A 19,595-nucleotide genomic window follows, 5' to 3' on the forward strand; every position below is an offset into this window, starting at 1 on the left:
TGTATATGTATATGTATATGTATATGTATATGTAAGATTTGAGCCCAGGTGAAGAAAGTAATATGACTAAGCATCTCGCACAAGCTCTTCCTTGGTTCATACAATGATAAACAGAGGGAGAGGGAAGCGCATTAAGATTTACCAGGCTGTGTTATTGTAGATATTATAATAAAAGTAGTCTCAATTTACAAAGCTCTTCTTTCTTAGTCTGGTCCACTTCGAAGGACTGATCAAAAGAGACATGATAGGGGGGAAAAGGGTTTGATTGTTTTTGGCATTAATTTTGTACTTAGTGATTGATCAAGGCTGGGATGCACTATAATAATAGCAACAGCAGCAAATATTTTGGGGCCAGTCACCAGAGCACCTAGAGGCCAGGTGTGCCTTTTCAGTCTTCTGGAAGGGTTATGTTAGGGATCAAGGCTTGTTCTCATCTCAGAGAAAACAGCTTGCATCATGAATAAGGGGCTCATCAGCCATTCATTGCATTTGTTTCCTTGACTCCTGACGCACCGTGGCTCTTCGGTCTCACTGAGTCATTGATGTGACGTCTTTTCTGATAATTCCTGGGATCATAACAACAATTTTTCCCCGTGTTTGTCTTTCCCAAACAAAACACAAATACAATACCTTTTGTTAAAACGGGTCCTAGTGTTGAACCAAGATCTAAGAGAATATAATCAAATAATTCATCAAAAGACCACAGAGAGATGTCAACCAGAAGGATGGATTATAATGAGAAGCAAATACATTTTGCATCAGCTATTATTTACTTAGGACAGTCATCCTGATACCTTTGTACTGAAAATGCACAATATTTTTGCTGTAATAATAATAATAATAATAATAATAATAATAATAATAATAATAATAAAAGTTGGAAGGGACCTTGGAGGCCTTCTAGTCCAACCCCCTGCTCAGGCAGGAAGCCCTACACCATTTCGGACAAATGGCTGTCCAGTCTCTTCTTAAAAACTTCCAGTGTTGGAGCATTCACCACTTCTGGAGGCAGGTTGTTCCATTGGTTAATTGTTCTAACTGTCAGAAAGTTTCTCCTTAGTTCTAGGTTGCTTCTCTCCTTGATTAGTTTCCATCCTTTGCTTCTTGTCCTGCCTTCAGGTGCTTTGGAGAATAGCTTGACTCCCTCTTCTTTGTGGCAGCCCCTGAGATATTGGAACACTGCTATTATGTCCCCCCTCGTCCTTCTCTTCGTTAAACTAGACATAGCCAATTCCAGCAGCCTTTCCTTACAGTATATGCTTTAGCCTCCAGTCCCCTAATCATCTTTGTTGCTCTTCTCTGTACTCTTTCTAGAGTCTCAGCATCTTTTTTACATCGTGGTGATGTTATATTTGTATCCCTCCTTTATTATTTTTACTAATAACTCAAGTTTTAAAATAAAGAGTAAAACTACTTTTTATCGAAATTGATTATTGTAACTGAGTCTTGTAAGTTTGATTGTGTTGTTCCTCCTCCTTCTTCTTACACTCCAATGAATTAGGAGGTATCTGGATTCTGGTCTTTAAAAAAAGCTTCATCTCCTTTTGCCTAAATAACAGTTCCTACATATTTTTTTTTTCAAGGTCAGCTTAGTTACCTTCTACATCAGGCATGTCAAACTGCCGGCCCACGGGCTGGATGCATCATACTGAAACCACGCCCATCCCATTACCGGCAATGGGGAAAAAGTCGCGATACCTCACGTGACATCATGTGATGTCGCAAGTTTGACATTCCTGTTCTACATTGAATCTACGGAGGTGACAAAGATATTTTTGTAATCTAATTTAGGATTCGTTCCATTCTGTCGACTTCACTGGTATAGTGCTAAGCATATGAACTCTACTGCATGTGATCTGGACCTTTACTATTATAGGAGCTTCAGAATACAGTGGAGGTATGATTGGGGGATAATGGAAGTGCTCAACTCCTTGCTGAAGGATTGTGTGGTATTGCCTGCCTTGAAAGTAGCTGTGGTGCACTCCCTCATGAAAAGGCCTTCTCTAGATTTAGTCATACTAGATAACTACTGGATCCAATCTGGGTCGGTCACTGGCTTTGTCTTCCGAGCTTTCAGACTCATGCTGGAGACCATCCTCAGGGAACTTCTCTGAGAACTTTCCTGAGGATGGATTCCAGAATGAGTCCAAAAACTTGGAAGACAAAAACCTCTGGTCCAGGTGACCAACCCAGATTGGATCCTGCAACATTATCCTGGGACACATATATTCGCCTTCATTCGTGGTAGACAACTACCACTCAGCGTCCAATTGTTCATTTCTGGGGAAGGTTGTAGAAAGAATGGTGAGGCTTCAGCTGTGTAGCTCTCTAGAGGAAATAAACTACCTGGGTACTTTTCAGCCAGGATCCAGGGCTTGGCACAGGATGAGAACCACATTGATCATATGGTTGGACTGGGGCTTAGGTGTATATCTCCCTTTGTCCTATTGTCAGTACATGATATATCAGTACCATATCATGGTATCATTTTGGGATGCCTTCAAAGGCTGGAAAGTGGACACTAATGATGATGTTATCCATTCAGTCATGTCCAGTGATGGGATTCATCCAGTTCGCACCACTTCGGCAGAACCGGTAGCTAATTTTCTGTTACCCAGGCCCAGAATGGACTTCCGGAAGCAGCATCCACACAGAGAACCGGTTGTTCACATATTTGAATCCCACCACTGGTCATGTCTGACTCTTGTTGATTCTATGGGCCAGGTCTCTCCACATCTTCCAATCTTGCACTATTTCATTGAGTTGTTCCATGCTCTGGCTGGTGTCTGCTTTGATGGTGTCCAGACATCATGTTGTTTAGCAGCCTGGTTTCCTTTTACCACTAATTCTCCCAAACATAATTGTTTTCTCATGGAGATACTGTCCTTCAGTAGTTCTTCTCTTTCCTGGATGACCAATTCCAGTTGATGTGGACGTTAGAGAATGAGAGAATCCATTTTTTCTCTCTCTATTTCTCCTGCTGTTCAACATTTTCTTGAAATCTTTGGGGTAGATAAGACTCAAAACCAGTGGTGGGATCCAGCCAGTTCGCACCACTTCGGGAGAACCAGTAGCTAATTTTGTTGCCCAGGCCCAGAATGGACTTCCAGAAGTGGCATCCACACAGAGAACCGGTTGTTCACATATTTGAATCCCACCACTGCTCAAAACTGACTTGATGGCATATACATAAAAAAATAAAAGCTCTCTAGAAGATTAAGAGGTTGTGGATGCTTCTCCAAGAAGGATGTTTTTCCAAAGGGCTGGAGCAGCCACTGAGGAGATTCACAATTCTTCTTTTAGAATGCTAGACCACATAAAAAAATAACCCTCTTACCCTTCCAACTGCTAAGCATTACTTTGTAAAATGGTACCCAGTTAATTTCATTGTGACAACTGATTTTCGGGACAGATCTGAGGGATTTGCTTTTGTGATCCTAGTGGAGATCTTTCCGATGCCACAATTTTTAAAAAAGCTGACAAACATTTATTGACCCGATTTATTGACATTTAAGTAATATTTATGCTGCTTCTATCGATCTGCTGTTTTTAGCAGTTTTTGGATATTAATAAGCTTAGATGTTTTTACTGTAAACTGCTCTAATAATGTTCTGGAGTAAAAGAGAATGCGAATTTTATCAAATACAGCAGAATGCTTTCCATGTGGGATCAATGAAAAGTAAAAATGCTTAACATCTGTACTTTGAAACATTCTAGTATATATTAGCCACAGGTGCTGTTTTTAAAAGAAAGGTGGGATATAAATATAGTGGGTAAGGTTAGATTGCAATTACACTGTTCATAATCACCTTTTATCTAAAAATTAAGGAGGAAAGGGTAATCAAAGCACATGTCTTTGCATACATAAATAAATAAATAACACTAATCTCATTCAGATAATACAACCTTCCTTCCTTCCTTCCTTCTTTCCTTCCTTCTTTCCTTCCTTCCTTCCTTCCTTCCTTCCTTCCTTCCTTCCTTCCTTCCTTCCTTTTGTATCACTTCAATCTTTTTTTGTTTGAGGAGTCTTGCCAAACCTTTCCAGCCTGTAATCTGGCATTTCATTTTCCCACTGCATTTATGAAAAGACACCATTTATTCCCTCTGGGGCACCAGCTGTAGAGTCACAGCATTGATTAATCAGCAAAGGTTACTTTAAAGGGAAACTATCAACATCATCAACATCCTCTTTGCTGCTTGTCAAATGGAAAACAGCTGATATTTACTCTGTAGGACCCTTAGGATACTGATTCATTTTTCCTTTCTTTCTTCTGAACTTGTTAGCACTGGCCTTCTGCAGGAGGTGATGGGCAGCCAAGATGGATGATACTTTCACTGCTCAGACCTATTTTATGAAGGATTTATTTCTTTTCTTTTCCCTATTTCTTTTGTTTCACTAAATAATTCAAAAGTGACGGCCAAGGTTCCCAAACCACTCCCCAGCTTTATCCCCACAGCATCCTTACAAGGAAAGTAGATTTGAGACAACGGGATAGGCTTCATGTGAACTTCATGTGGAGTGGACATTGAGAGCCAAAAGCACAGTAATAGTATAACAGAGTTGGAAGGGACCTTGGAGGTCTTCTAGTCCAACCTCCAGCTCAAGCAGGAGACTCTGTGTGTGAATAGTGTCAAAGACACTATTGCAAATCATGATAAAATCTTGTTAAGTCATCAATTAGCATTTGTATTGTAGCTATCACATCCAGACACATTTAATGAGTCATGATTGGATCATTTATAAGACGATAGCAACCAAGAACATAACTTGGTTATGCAGGCTGGGATACAATGGCTATTCAGGATAGCAACAGCCTCTGGATTGGAGAAGGGTCCCAGGCATTGCAGCCAGTCAGAAGTACTGAAGACAGCTTCTTGGATGGAATGGAACTCTGGAGAACATCAGCTCTGGAGGGCTTAAGACCTCTCAGTTTTTTTTTAAAAAAACAGCAGTTTTGAATGGAAATTAGAAAATACTGGGAGTGGAAGTACTCCACACATCCCCCATTCTGTGTTAAGTGCAATAGAAATGAGGATTGTGAATTGAATGAATTGGTAGTGGTCATATTGATCAGGATGAGCAGAAAGTGTGGATCTGTTCATCATGTAATATATGAAAAGTTTTGTTTGGATATGAAAGACAGGCTTTATTTCTTCTCTGAGTGTATTTTTCAGGCCACTGCCATTTTCATTCCTTACTCTCTCCAAAGCAGTTTTGAAACCAGGCTTCTTGAATTTTGGGAAAATATGGAAATTAATATGAACCTATCAGTTCTTCTTTGAACTAGGAGAGAAGAAATAACAGAAAAGTTAAAAGAAAAAAACCCCATTCAGTTGGTGCCTCTCCTCCAGAATATCTCCTTCCCTGACCAACCCCACAAGAAATAATAATCCAGAACAAAGTAGATTTGCAGAATATCTCTGTCTGTCTGTCTGTCTGTCTATCATCCATCATCTATAATCCATTGTCTTGTCTGTCTGTCTGTCTGTCCTTCTATCTATCTATCTATCTATCTATCTATCTATCTATCTATCTATCTATCTATCTATCTATCTATCTATCTATCTATCTATCTATCTATCATCTATCTACCTACCTACCTACCCACCCACCCACCCACCCATCCATCCATCCATCCATCCATCCATCCAATCTGTCACCTCTATTTTCTATCTTCTGTCTATCAACTTGCAGTGAAGCCTGTTTCAATGAACTAATACACACAGAGAGACACTGAAAATAAGAATAGTACTTAATAAACATAGATTTATTTATTACATTATAAACTAATAATTATCTATAGGTGAAGAGACAGTTTCTAATATTCACACAAAATGCTAAGCCCAAACCAAAGAATATATACTGTGGCTTAAAGTGATGTGTGAACCTAATTCACCAACTGAATCGGACATGGCATACTAAACAAACAATATTGTTTCATTGGTTTCAGGTCTAGGAGTTGCATAAATGTAGCCATGAGGTCTGTAAACCATGGTTTTGTAGCATAGCACTTCGGTCAACCTAGCCAAACATAGTTCAGTCCATATAATGCAGCTAAGAAAATCAGCTGTAATATCCAAGCTCCCTTTAAATGTGATGTGGATTTGGTTGAAGCAGGTGGATAAGTCTTTCAGCAAAAAAACCCCTCTGAACTGTGCCAGGAGATTTATGTCTTTATTTTGAAAGGTCAGGTATCTGTTCAAAAAGCCAAAGTAGCACTGAAAAGATGCAAGGAAGAAGAAGACAGGGAGGAAGAAATGGCAGTTTTAATGCTGTGCATTATGGAATCACTGCTCCCTGCTGGATTTCAAATTGCAGCTGAGCTGTTTGAGCCTTAATAGCAGCAATATTTTATTTTAGAGGTGCAAGTGGGTTCCCCCCCCCTGCAGAATGAAAAGCATATTCATCTGTGCTATTGCCTTTGGGAGGTTAAAAGCTTCCATGGGGTTGCAGGGGGAGAATGCTTTGTTTGTGGATTAGGGATTCCTTCTCCCCCTGCAGTCAGTAACAAGATGGTGTTATGCGTTTCTTCTCTCAAGTTAAAAAAAAATGGATGGGGTTCTAAGTAGAATAATAGCACTCAGCCAGGAGGGAAGTGTTCTCTATGTAAGTATGTTTCTTATATATAGTAAAATGACAGGCTCTAATAAATAGCCAATTATTGCTACCTAAGATAACCATCCATTATTGGCTCTACAAAGTCCAAGCTATTCCTTAATGCTAAACTAATAATTGTCATCAATCCCAGCAGGAATAGTTTGTAAGGAAAGATCTGGAAGGCTTCTAATTACATAAATAGACAAGTTGTAGGTTAGAATCACAGCCACTTCACTACTCACATATAAACACCAGATCAGTGATGGCTTAAGACAGTGGTTCTCAACCTTTTTAATGCCGCGACCCCAACCGGTCGTAAGTCGAGGACTCAACCGGTTGTAAGTCGAGGACTAAACTGGTCGTAAGTCAAGGACTAAACCGGTCGTAAGTCGAGGACTACCCAACCGGTCGTAAGTCGAGGACTTTCCCTGCCCGGGAGCGCCGCGCATGCGTGGTTCCGCCCCCTGCGCCGGCCGAGGCGTAGCTAGCAAGCGGCAGAGACGGAGCAGGCCGACCACCAGCTGGCCCAGCCCAAGGGAGGTAAGGCACCCGCCGGAAAAGGGGAAAAAAATGGCAGACAAAAAAAATGGCAGACAAAAAAAATGGCGGACAGCCTTGCTTGGTGACCCCCGTGAAATGGTCGATCGACCCCAAATGGGGTCCCGACCCACAGGTTGAGAACCACTGGCTTAAGAGAAGCAGTCCCAGGGCTCATCCTGGAGAACCTTATTCTTTGCCTTATGGTTTAAGACAGTGATGGCGAACCTTTTAGAGACCGAGGGCCCAAACTTCAACCCAAAACCCACTTAGGTATTGCCAGGTGCCGGGTGGGCGTGGCCGCTTGGTGGGTGTGGCCCGCCAGGTGGGCGTGGCTTCAGTGGTCATGGCAGAAGGGTGGGCGTGGCCAGGGTGGGCATGGCCAGCTCGATGTTGCTCCTGGGGAGGGACGCCTGTGGGGGCTGGGCAGGGTTGGGGGAGATCCAAGAGTCTCTGGCAGGTGGGGCAGTGGGCAGGAGGCTGGTTCTGCGGGGTGAGGCGAGGCAGTGCGGGGGTGCCATGTCACAAGGCAAGGCGAGGCAGTGACTGGGGTAGCTGCTGCCTGACACAATCGGCCCCCGCACACAAAGGCCAGCAAGCACATGGGTGCTGGGATGCATCTGGCCACGTGGGACCTTGGCAAGTTAGTGGGCAGCTGGTTGAAGAGGACGGTTGCCATCTCTGGAGCATGGGGCACGTGTTCACAGAGAGGGCTCCGAGTGCCGCCTCTGGCACGCGTGCCATAGGTTCGCCACCACTGGTTTAAGAATAAACATCATTCAATTGAAAGTAATATCTATAGCAGGGGTGTCAAACTGCCGGCCCACGGGCCGGTTTCATCATACTGAAGCTGCGCCCACCCCATTGCCGGCAATGCAAAAAGAGTCACGATGTTGTGACACGTCACGCGACATGGTGAGTTTGACACCCGTGATCTATAGCAGGGGTAGTCAACCTTGGCTCTTTTATGACTCATGGACTTCAACTCCCAGGAATTCCTGAGCCAGCTAAGCTGGCTCAGGAATTCTGGGAATTGAAGTCCACGAGTCATAAAAGAGCCAAGGTTGACTACCCTTGATCTATAGGATGAAGGTTGGACTGTGAAGTTCTTTGGGTTTGGTTGTTTCATTACCCAACTAGGTAACATCATCACCTGCCAGTGATGAAAACATCTGGAAGCAGACCCCAAGTTTAGAGAGGACCAAGAACTCTCTACTTTGAAGTTCAGTGGCTGCCAAAAAGGAAATCCTGGAATGAATGCACCAAGCTAGAGCTGTGTCATCAGATGTGTTATATGTCCTTTGTGTTTTCCTCCACTTAGCTAAAAATGTGTCGACCACAGCACCCAAGATTCCTTGCGTCAGCATTTTCTTTATTTCATAATGTTTCCAAAAGAATTTGAATTTTTTTTTTTTAAAAAAATTCCAGTGAAGGTCATTTTTGCATATATTTTCTTTAGCTGAGAATATGTGCCCTTTGGGTATGACCGAGATCTATTCAGTTTAGACAATTCCATCTTCTATGTTCATATAACTGATTTAAGACTTTCTTAACTTTTTTTAAAGTTTAGTTGTATGGTGTTCTTTTAAAAGCTAGAATAAAGTAGCATATGAGAAATCTTTCTCCATTTGGTTAGTGTAGTCCTGCAAGAACAATTAATGCAGTGTGACCGAGTGGTTACTGTGTTGGATTGGGACTAGAAAGATCTGGGGTTATATTCCTAGTCAGTCGTGGATTTCCCTTGCCAAAAATGTTCTCACTGCCTAGCCCCGTGGTGGCAAATCTATGGCACGTGTGCCACAGGTGGCAAGCAGAGCCCTCTTTGTGGGCATGCACACCATCACCCCAGTCCTAGGCCTTCAGCTGGGTTTCATAAAACATTTTCGCTTTAGGCCTCTGCCGCCGTGTGCAAAAAAAAAAAAAAAAAAGGTTCAATCAATCAATTTCAACTTCTTGCAGGAAAAAAAAAAGATCTCGCAAAGTTGGAATTGATTGAACTTTTTGGTCCCATCCAGTCTGCCATTACCACCGCAGCCACGCCCACCCAATGGGCCACATCCACCCAATGGGCCACATCCACCCAATGGGCCACGCCCACCCGGCACCAGACGATATATAAGTGGGTTTTGGGTTGCAGTTTGGGCACTCGGTCTCTAAAAGGTTCGCCATCACTGGCCTAGCCAAACTCATGGCATCATTGTGGAAACACATTGGGGAGAGATGGAGAAAGAAATAATGTTTTTTTTGAAATAAGGATAAGTAACCTTTCCATGGCCTCAATTAAATTTTTTTGAGATCCAAGAGTGATGGTGAGCATGGCAATGAGGTAAGTGATTGGAGCTATATCATATCTGTCAGAGACAGGAACTTCTATTTATGAGTGGTGTTTCAGAGGAATTATGGGCAGTATCTTTGCTCTTTAAGTTCGCTTCAGTAGATGTCTGGGTTTCCTGCCTTCAAATGGTAAGAAACCATGAAATTAATCTACCTGGAGAATTTATTTAGAGTAGCAGGAGAAGAAGAAAGGTGGAAGAGGGGGGGATAGGACAAATTCTGGTTCTGAAGGACAACTTGGAGCCCTAACGTACTCATCTCTGCCTGTTTGTGGTTATAATGAAGATTGATGAGTGGAGAGGAGAAGATATGATAGATCTCTTTTCTCCAGTATGTTCTTTGTGACCACTCTGGTCCTTAAAGACAACAGTGCTGTTACCACTTCCAATTAACTCTACAGTTCCTTTGTTCTTTCCTCCAAGTCCCTCTCTAAAACGTCAGGAAGTCCTCTCCCAAAGTCATCCATCTTGTTACTCCCTCCGGTGTTCTGCCAGACCCAAACAAGAAGCCATTGCTTCTGGCATCCCTGCTGCTTTAGCCCTGGATCTTTCTCTTTAAAAGAAACCAAGATGAGGCTAAGAGTCCAGTCTACATCTTCTGACAAGACTTTTCCCAAAAGCCTTTCCTTTAGAGAAGGAGAAGTAGTTTCTGTGGTTTACGTTTTTTTTTTAAACTTTTCACTTGACTTCAGTTTTACCCAGAAAACTTCTTCATTCTTGCCTCCTCTGTGAGGCAAGCATTAGAGAATGTCCCAAATTTCCTGCAGCCCAATGAACTCAGGTACCATTCAAGAGTGAGAGGAGAAAAAAGGAGGAAGAGAAAAAGAGGGAAAAAAATCCCCAAAGAAGATGTGAAATTGAGATTAACAGCCCAAGCAAAGTCGCCCCATAGCGAGTTGGCTATGGCAAGTTGGCTGCAATAAGTTGTCCTAGACCAGGGGTCCTCAACCTTGACAACTTTAAGACTGGTGGAATTCTGGGAGCTGAAGTCCACCTATCTTAAAGTTGTCAAGATTGCAGACCCCTGTTTTAAACCCCAACTGAGACTCCAGTTGAATCTTTGCTTTGCTTTAAGCAGAGTTTACAAAACAATGGAAAGAAATATCAATCAACCTTGTTAGGGAAGACAATTAAGTTACTGCATGTGTATGATAGGCAGAATAACAGCTGTTTCATTCCCTTGCTTCCACCTAAGAAATAAGAGGCTTGGATAATCATATGTAATGTATGGAGATCTGCCTGCAGCACAGCAATTTACATCCATCTAACAAATATCTCAGATTTCTGTTGTTTTGTGTGGATACTTGTTTGTCTCTCATCAGCAGATACAATTGTACCCTAGGAGAATGGAAAAAATACAGAACTCCTGGAAAAATTTCTCTTTATCTGAAATTCACAGGCTGATATTCCCTTATTCACTGTCTTTTCAGTTTTTAGCTAGTCGTAGCTGCTGTTTCATCTAGCTTTCATTTAAAATGACTCACGTTAAGGTGTTTTAATTGTCTTCTCCAGCAAGGCATTTCTCACACGTAACAAGCATTAGTTGTATTTTACAACTACAAATTGCTGTGTTGCTTAAATTGTTGATTGACTGGAAGAGTGTCATTTGCTCAGTTCTTCTGCACTTCCCAACAGCTTTCAAAACCATCAAACAGGCTGTTTTGGAGATCATCTCATGAGGAGGCAGCTGCTTCTTGAAATGGGAGCTGTTAGATGGTGTCCCTCAGAGATTCATTCATTCTTCAGAGATTGCAGTATGAAACTGCTGAGGGATCCTGTTAGACTTCTAGCTGGATGCTATCAATATGCTAGTGAGACCCAAATCTATTGGTCTGTGATATATTATTCCTTTTCCTTTAGTTAGTTGAATACAATCAATAAGGAGATGAGGATGGGGATGTCATCTCTCTGATGAAAGCAGTGTTGTAATGTTACAATCCAAGTCTTGCTTTCTTTTTCTGCATGCCACTAAAGATCACAAACAAAACCAAGAACACAATACAATTCTCCCAAATAGTATTCCTCAACAAGTGATAAATGAAAGCATAGTTGAGATACTAATATGGTGTGCATATTATTCAGAACCAAGGGTGTTCAACCTTAGCAACTTTAAATCCTGTGGACTTCAGCCCCCAGAATTCCCCAGCCAGCATGGCTAACTGGGGAATTCTGGGAGCTGAAGTCCACAAGTCTTAAAGTTGCCAAGGTTGGACATCCCTGTCTTAAACCATAGTTTGCTTTATCATGTTTACAATTTTTTTTAAAAAAATTATATTGATATATCTTAAGCTATACATGATGTTTTTTAAACTAGAGATCCCAACCTTTTGGGCACCAGGGACTGGTTCTGTGGAGAAAGGTTTTCCGTGGACCGGAGAGTGTGTGGTTTTGTGTGCTGCCTGGATCCCGTGGATCAGGCTTCGCTTGTTTGTGTGGACTGGTTGCTGACATGCCACAGCCCGGTACTGGTCCATGGACCAGGGGTTGGGGACTCCTGTTTTAAACTAAGATGGCCGATTTCACACAGCATGCTTAAACCACATTTCAGCTTAGTTCTATGTATCAACATAACCTCTATATAGTCATGACTTCTATCAGGCATTATTTCCCATGAATTTATCCAAACACTTTTGAAATGCTTCATCACTTCCATATCACTATTTCCATCTCTTAAAATAATGTTTACCCAATCCACAATTGTTTTCATTTCCACCAGCTTTGAAACTTGGATATGAAAGGGAAGGAGCTAAGTTGCCAGGCTATCATTACTTTGTTGCATTGCATAGGAATGGTATGTGTCGGAAGGGGACAAATAATGAAAGGTGAACCATGACATTATGATACAAGCCCCACAACGTATGCCCTTGTGTCAGTTGTCAAGCTACAAGGACGTGAAGCTGGGGGTTGGATGGTGATGTTACTGGAGGCATCCCATAATTTCCCCACCATTGGGACTAACTGCAGACACTTGCAGACCTTAAGAGTTGGGTAAGGTAAGGATACCTGTTAATGGGAAAAGATCCCAGCTGCATGCGTCTTCAGAGCTCTAATGCAAATGAAACATCTGTCTCTCCTGCAATTGGAAAAAAAACATCATAGTTGCACCAGAAATAAATCAGCTCAGCTGGGGAACACAGCTGCTCTCTTGAAATCCGATAGCTTCAAAGTTGATTTTGCAAGACTCCAGCGTAGAGGAGACTCCTCAACTGGTGGCCATTACATTCTGCAGTATATCAAATTCCCCAGCTGAAAACTGAACTGTATCCGAATCATCGTCCTGTATAGATCATCCATCCCCATTTCCCCTTTCATGTTAAGTGCAAAACAAGGAGGCCTATTTTCATTTATTTTGCATTATTTAGAACTGCTCAGTTTTATATCCTGATATTTCACCTTTCTCTCAGACACAGTTCTGGATGCCTAATACATTCTGTATCCCATTTTGCCTTTTTGAAAATATTATTATTAACGGTGGGGGTGGGGGGAAAGAGCCAACAAAGTACAATTCTAGCCTGTAACACTGAATTTATTCCCAGCAATAAAAGTCCTGGGATGGTTGAAAGCCGATTTTCTGCTCAGGAGACATTTTGTAACTCTCCGTGTCCATCAGGGAAGCCATTTTGAGAGACTATCCATGACACAAAATACCAAATCTGTCCCAGTCAAAACAAGATTGCTTTGGGATAGCAACTTAATGCAACTGGGTTAATCAACCTTAATCTAGAGTTGAGACAAGCCCACATTTTCCTGAAGGACATGAGGATCTGCCAACTTATGTGAGGCTGCAAAGTGGCCTGCAACACTGGGGGTGGTTAGTGCCTTGAATGCACTAATTTGACTGAATTAGTGCATTTTTATAGGGTTTTGATGCTTTTGCCTATAAACCATACAGAGCAAATGGGTACTACTTGCCACAGCTGACTCACTGTGGCCAACTCGCTGAGGGAAATTCAGCATGGGATAATTCAAGAGAGAGACAAGTGAATTGCAGAGGGCCTTACCTTGCTTTAAGTTTGAACTTTCTCAAGTTACAAGTCCTCAATGCTAGGGTGAGCCAGGGAGGCTAGGGTGGGCTAGGGAGTCCCAGCAGCCTGTCACCCAATTGGCATTGAATGAATGGACTAGAAGACCTTCAAGGTCCCTTCCAACTCTGTTATTCTGAATTATCCATGGCAAAGACCACATCTTGTAGAAAATGAATGCTCTTTCAATCCATATGACAGGAGAAACATTTTGTTCTTCTTCAGTGGCCCAAGAGAGAGAAAAACATTATGTTAAGATTTGATTCGATTAAAAGTTTATATTTAAGTTTTCTTTTAAAGACAGCAACCAGGGCAAGACCTCAAAATTATAGTATCAAACACAAATGGAAGCATTTTTTTTAAAAAATAAACAAAATAAAAATAAGGGGTTAATTTATAATTTGGGAGAGGCAGAGAAAGCTGGGTTTCTATGAAATTGTAGGCCCAAACAGTTTAAAGCTTGGGTTTCAAGTTTAAAGCTTGAATTTCATTGTTGGATGAAATTTCTGCATTTGTCATAAAAGGGAAGCTAGTTAATATTGAAACAGTCTTTCAAAAGAAGATCATCAATATCTGGAGAAATATAGAGTCAAATCAATATTAATATACAGAGTCTTATTCTTTACTGTTAAAATTTCATTGTTTGGGGGATGGAGTGGCTTAAGATGGTAGAAAGAAAACGGCAGAAAGCTACAGTGTGTTCTTAACCTAAAACATTTTAAAAATTGCCTTCAGTTCAAGCAGGAATAATTTCCTGCTTGAACTACAAAATTAAATGTATGTCCTTGTTCGTTGCAGTGTGAAGCTACCAATGAGTTTGGTATTGCTTTAGTTGTAAAACTCACACAGACAATGCATCTCTCCCTATCTCATCCATCAAGTTATGTTAATCGCTGCTTTAGCAGAAGTACATATTTATGCAACAAACAAACAAACAAACAACATCCCACGGTGATTTTATCTGAACTTCATTTGAAGTTTTGCATCTTCAGCTCACTTAGACTATTTCTTTTGGAACAATAATCGTCACTTTTAATTAAATAATAAAATAAATAATAGAAGCATCAATTTGTACATGCTATTCAGCGGTCTCCTTTCTTAATAAGAGAGAAAGAAATTACTATGTGTGTCACTGTTGGTGTCCTAGCTAGGCATGGGAGAGGAGGATTTAATTTAATCGAATTTTGTATTTTGAAGCAATATGCAATCCAAAGCACAGATTATACATTGCTATTCAATTTGCTAATAAGATATGCAGAAAAATCTGCATAGAAATGCCTATAATCAGGAGAGTAATGTATAAAGAATCTCTTCATAGGAGAAGGTTTTAAAAATACACTGCAATATAAAAAATCATATTTAATGAAAACTACTCCAAAATGCAAACAAATTTTGATGAAAAAAAATCTCAAGCTGGTATAAGAATGGAAGAAACTAAATGTGTAAAACAAGCAAAGAAAAAAAAATGAAAGCAACTGACATTGACAGGTTTGGAAAACAATGAAAAAAACCAACAACTGGGGGTTCTTTCCTACTAAGCTGCAGGTCCATTTTTCAAACGAGAGGCACCTCCCAGACAGCAGAAACCACTGTATCTAAATGCTTTCAGTTGTGCTTAATTCTATTTTTCTTTATTTCTTATCAGTAAGAGGACATTATTTCAAGGACTCCTACCAGTGTACGCTGACCATCCTCATTTATCAGCAGGAAGACTCAAATCCAGGAAATCCCCACTGGCACAACATCTGCCCAACAACTTTAACATTGATCCCCATCAAATTGTAGATCACATCATGGCAAGCTATATGAGTGCACATAAGGTCCAGTATCTGATATTTTTTTAAAAAATATAAATGATGCTGCACTTCAATGATTAGATGGCCTAGACCAGGGGTCTGCAACCTTGACAACTTTAAGACTTGTGGACTTCAGCTCCCAGAATTCCTCAGCCAGCTGTGCTGGCTGAGGAATTCTGGGAGCTGAAGTCCACAAGTCTTAAAGTTGTCAAGGTTGCAGACCTCTGGACTAGACATTGGTATTTGAACATAGATCTTTTTAACGTTTATATTTTATTGTCTTTTACTAATCTAGGTGAAATGTTAATATATACAAGTAGACCTTGACTTACGACCACAGTTGAGCCCCAGATTTCTGTTGCTAAGTGAGACATTAAGTGAATTTTGCTCCATTTTATGACCTTTCTGGCCACAATTGTTACGTGAATCACTGCAGTTGTTAAGTTAATAATATGGTTAAGTGAATCTGCCTCCCTCATTGGCTTCACTTGTCAGAAGGTCGCAAAAGGTGATCACATGACCCCAGGACACTGCAACCATCATAAATATGAACCAGTTGCCAAGCGTCCAAATTTTGATCACGTGACCATGGGGATTGTCAGAGCACACACACTTATTGCGCTGAGATAACCCAGGAGTAAACACGGTAAACAGTGGTCTATATTAAATGGTGGTTTATCTTAAACTATCATACACATATCATAGACCAGGAACAATATACATACACATGTGTTAATACAGCAGTCTCCAATACACAGCAGTTACAGCAGGAAACAAAAGAGAGAACACACATCTACAGAGCCTTCCCTTTTATACAAGGCTCTTAAAGGGACACAGACCCTGCTGAGTCATTCCCATCATTACATTATACATCTTACATTACATCAGCTGGTTAGCTTTTAAATCATTACCTTGACAGGGATGCTGCAATGGTTGTAAGCATGAAAAACGATCATAAGTCACTTTTTCCACGGATGTTGTAACATAGAATGATCAATAAAAGAATGGTTGTAAGTTGAGAATTACCTATATTGCTGGTCCATGTATGATATGCCATGCACTAAATAAATAAATAAATTTCAAGGACACAGTTGGCCCTTCTGAATTGGGAGCTACTCCTTATTTTGAATAGGCATCTGTGCTGATTTTAGCCCTATCTTTCTAAGATTATCCCACAGTAGGGTAATAAAGATAAAGAAACCCAAATGCAGGAATCCTGGCTTATGATTATTTTTAAGGGGATCAAATTTTTGCCAACCTACCAGCTTTGAGCTGCCTTTTTATTTATTTCCTAGAAGAAAGAGCTGTGTGTTTATGCATGAAAAAAAAGTGAGCTCTGATTGGCTGAGCATTCTGTGAGCTCATGCATTGGCAAAAAAGGAGAAATGCAGATTGGCTGGCACTTCCCTAAGTCCACAAATATGTAAGCAAGTCCCTCCTCGTAGTGTCTAAGTGTCTCCAAGGATCAGGAAATGATCTGGAGGGTACACAATATGAATCAAAGTTGCACAAATGTCAAAGTGATTTGAGATGACTAGGAGATGGAAAGGCTGGGGGCTTGCAAGTGTCCTGAGATTCGACGTGTACAAAAAAAATGAGAAATGGAGAAAAAAACTGAAATTGACAGTTTTGCCAGCTTACTTTCTGATCCATGAGGCCTCATCCACTGGTTGCCTCATCTGGTGCTTTCGGTCCCCAAACGCAACTCTCATTTCATCACGTTCCTCAGCCAAGGAGAAACGAACCCACTGAAGTGTTTACAGCAGCATTTTAAAGGCTGCACCACCAGCAGAAATTGAATGGATGATGTTTTTTCTCTTGAGTGAAATTTCTGCTGGTTGTGCAGCTGTGGCAGCCCTGTTTCATTAAAGAAAGAAAAAGAAATATTTTCACATATTTGAGCCATTGGAAAAAGCACTCTGGTTCCATTTAACTCATGAACAAAAGCAATCCTTGATTGTATAAAGAGAGGCATAGAATCAAAATCATGTGAAGTATTAGTACTGTTTTATAAAACCTTAGTAAGACCACACCTGGAATATAGCATCCAGCTTTGGTCACCACTGTCAACGCTGCTAATATTGGATATTCTTGCTTTGACAAAATATGCAGAACTGTCTGGTATTTTTAGAGTTAACTTAGATGATGCTGGGAGGGGAGGAGAAAGAATGTGTGTAGGGAGTAATTAAGATAAGGAATATGGCCCTTCGGGCTGATTGGAGAACATGATTTATGATAGCAAAATAAGGGAGGGAAAATGCTAGCAAAATAACTGCTCAGGGGAGGAGATTTCAGATCTTGGCATCCCATTCATGGCATGCCGACATTCTGTTACATGAATAAGGACTTTTTAGGATAAACAATGCCTGGAAGTTCTTTGAAGTGTTTCATTAGTCGGAAACTTGACAACCACATTACAAAAAAGATGTTGAGATTTTGGGAAAAGTGCAGAGAAGATCAGCTAAGACCATTAAAGGCCTGGAGACTGCAACTTATGAAGAATGGTTGCAGGAACTGGGTATGGCCAGTCTAGAGAAAAGAAGAACTAGGAGGTGACATGATAACAGTATTCCAGTATTTGAAGGGCTGCCACAAAGAAGGGGGGGGGGTCAATTTATTTTCCAAAGCACCAGAGGGCAGGACAAGAAACAATGGCTGGAAACTAATCAAGGAGAGAAGCAGCCAGGAATTAAGGAGAAACTTCCTAACAGAACAATGAACCAGTGGGAACAGCTTGCCTTCAGATGTTGTGGGTACTTCATCACTGGAGGTTTTTTAAGAAAAGACTGGACAGCCACCTATATGAAATTGTATAGGGTCTTCTGCTTGAGCAGAGGATTGAACCAGAAGACCTTCAAGGTCTCTTCCAGCTCTATTCTATTCTAAAAGCAGTCTTCACCAATGAGGTCCTCTAGTTTTACAAGCATTATCTCGAAGCCTTATGTTGAACAGCCTGAGATTCCCTCCCTCTCTTCCTCTTCCTTTTTGTTAATGACTTAAATGGCATTTCGTCCAAGAAATTCTGAAACAGAGTCATTGCTCAATTGTCTGGAAGTACCGAGCTCAATCGCGCTGGCAAATATTTCATAAACATATGTCAGCCACTTAGAAGAAATGCAGTTTATTTGTACATTAATTACATTGACACTCTGGGAAAATATTTGAGTATTGAGAGCTATTTAAACAGACAAGTGTGAAGCGTGCTAGCGATTAAAGGCGAGCAGCACTTGCAGTCAAAGTAAAAATAAAAAATGTAATATGTGGGGAAAGGTTCACTGCACTATAAGTCAAGTCTCCCAGCACAATTTCTACCAAGAAATATAAATCTCATTTGTGTTCCATGTCACTTGAAAAGGGACTGTGGGTTAGATATTCCCAAGCAGGTGGATCTGGAGATCCAAGTCTTACACTCAGAATATCACCATGTGTTTTTGGAAGAAAACATTCCCTATGTGTTTTTGGCAGAAAACGTCCAAACACGATGTAGTCAGTAAAAATGATGGACATAAAAGGGCTACAGAAAGTTCTGCAACACACATTAAAACATGGATGGAATTTCAAGGACATTTTAATGATGTTGCCCACAGGACATCCCTGAATTCAGAACTTCTAGATTGATGCTAAATTGCCTAACTGTGATATTTTATATATGCCTGCATCCACATTTTATTTCTGAAGCTTTTATGTTTCTTTCAAAGAAAATATGGATAATTTACTTATTTTTCCAGGGGGGGAAGTGAGAAATCTTATTCAATCAGCCAATTACCCAGCTTCATGTAGAAATGAAGCGGTCACAGCAGCGCCTGCATTTTCTGTGTCGCATGAGAAAAGCACATCTACCTTCCCCTGTCCTGACCACTTTCTACAGGGGGATGATCGAGAGCATCCTGTCATACAGCATCACAGTCTGGTTTGGAAGCATCACTGCTTTGGACAGGAAGGCGGTGCAGAGAGTGGTGAGGGTGGCCGAAAAGATCATTGGCAGTTCCCTCCCTCCCATCCAGGACATAGCACAGAAGCGTCCGTAAGATTGTCTGGGACGCTACACATCCTCTTCATGACCTGTTTTCCTTGTTACCTTCTGGGAGGAGGCTTCGTGGTATCCGTAGCAGAACATCCAGATTCAGCCATAGTTTCATTCCATACAGCATTAACCTTGTGAACTCTCAAGCTTCCTCCTTCCGTTATATATTCAAGATGGACAATATTTAATATTTATTTGCTACATATATGTAGGGATGTGGGTCTGTGGTAAAAGCATACGAACGTAAATGAGCACCAGGAAAAACAAAACCTTTAAAAAGTTTAA

Source organism: Protobothrops mucrosquamatus, unplaced genomic scaffold (genome assembly GCF_001527695.2).
Source record: "Protobothrops mucrosquamatus isolate PMUCROS unplaced genomic scaffold, P.Mucros_1.0 scaffold_276, whole genome shotgun sequence".
Lineage (NCBI taxonomy): Eukaryota > Metazoa > Chordata > Lepidosauria > Squamata > Viperidae > Protobothrops > Protobothrops mucrosquamatus.